A 1,721-nucleotide genomic window follows, 5' to 3' on the forward strand; every position below is an offset into this window, starting at 1 on the left:
TGGGGGGGAGGGGAGGTGCGGGAGGGGAATGCGCATGCGCAAAAACACGCGTGCGCGTGCGCGCGCGCGCTGACACACACACACACACACACACGCACACACTAAACCCCAGAAAATATGAAACCTCCCAATGCAGGAAAAAAAATAAACAAGCAAGAAATTTATTTACTGAGACATCCTCTGGGGTCTGATGAGGCCAGACCAAGAGCTGGGGGCTTAGAAGAGCAGAGCCCCCCGGGACTGGACCCAGCCTCAGCATCTGCCCCTCCACGCTACAGGGCCTATTTCGTGGAGGCGCACCCCCATGCAGCCATGCTGGGCGCCGCGCTCAGCAGGACCCCAGGCTTGGTCAAACAGTGGGGTGGCGGGGCCTGTTTTTCAGTGTCCTGGGAGAGTCTGCAGTTTTGTTACTGGAGAGTGGTGATCCTCTCCCAGCGCGTTGTCCAAGTTCTTGCTGTCTCGAACGAAGAATTGAGCAAGACACCGAAATACAGCAGAAAAGAATGAGGGCATTTTCATTTCGCACTGGGCCCCGCAAGTAGCTGGTCCCGTCCAAAGAAGGCCTAGTCCTACTTGTTCGGCCCGGGACCGCCCATGCCAGCCACAGGAAATTAGCTACTCATGAAGGGGAGGACTTGCTTGGAAAACCTAGTTGGCGGGGGTGGGCTTCCTGGATTGACAATTAAGATTGACAGGACTCAGCGATTCGTCATTTGTTTTCTGCGCATATTCGTTCCCAGAATTCAGTCTGTTATGATGATATTAATCATTTGTTTCCCAGGGAACAGAAATGAGAAATGCAAATTCAGATATATTTTGCATTTACCACATCATGCCCTGAGCCTCCAGCTTCCTGTGCCTCAGGTCAGGCTCAGCGGGAGAGGTCACCCCGGGGGACAGGGCCCTAGAAGTCCAAACCTGAGCGCAAGTTTATCTCACTCAAAGCCAAAGATATTTTCTCCAAGAGTCTGGAGACTATCCTCAAGTCCCAGCCTGGAGGAGATGGAGGGGTCGATGCCAAAGGCTGTACAGAAGCATTTCTGTTTCTCAACCTCATGGTTAAGAAGGAAGGTAACAACCATCACACGCCCATGGCAGTTCTTCAGGCCACCAATAGATGGCGTTAGTGGCCACTTTCAGAGCTCCACTACAGACGTCTCCACGGACTTCGAAACAATTCTTTTCTACAGGATTGCTTCTCAGATGCTGCGTCCCTCCCAGCTGATTTCAGTATCCTGACCCCGGCCCATTGCATCCTGCTGGCTTTCCCTTCAGGCTGAGTCCCATAGCCTGGTCCACACTCCTGGCCCCATCCTGCTCATCAGCTTGGCCTAGCTGAGTCGAATCACCTCGGGTTCTACGCAATAACTAGGTCCTGCGGGTCGGGACAGATGCCAAAGCCAGTACAGAAGCATTTGTTTCTCAACCTCATGGGTAAGAAGGTAACAACCATCACACGCCCATGGCAGTTCTTCTGGCCACCAATAGATGGCGTTAGTGGCCACTTTCAGAGCTCCACTACAGACGTCTCCACGGACTTCGAAACAATTCTTCTCTACAGGATTGCTTCTCAGGTGCTGGGTCCCTCCCGGCTGATTCCAGTATCCTGACCCCGGCCCATTGCATCCTGCTGGCTTTCCCTTCAGGCTGAGTCCCATAGCCTGGTCCACACTCCTGGCCCCATCCTGCTCATCAGCTTGGCCTAGCTGAGTCGAATCACC

The sequence above is a fragment of the Pteropus alecto genome, unplaced genomic scaffold, assembly GCF_000325575.1.
Source record: "Pteropus alecto unplaced genomic scaffold, ASM32557v1 scaffold134, whole genome shotgun sequence".
NCBI lineage: Eukaryota > Metazoa > Chordata > Mammalia > Chiroptera > Pteropodidae > Pteropus > Pteropus alecto.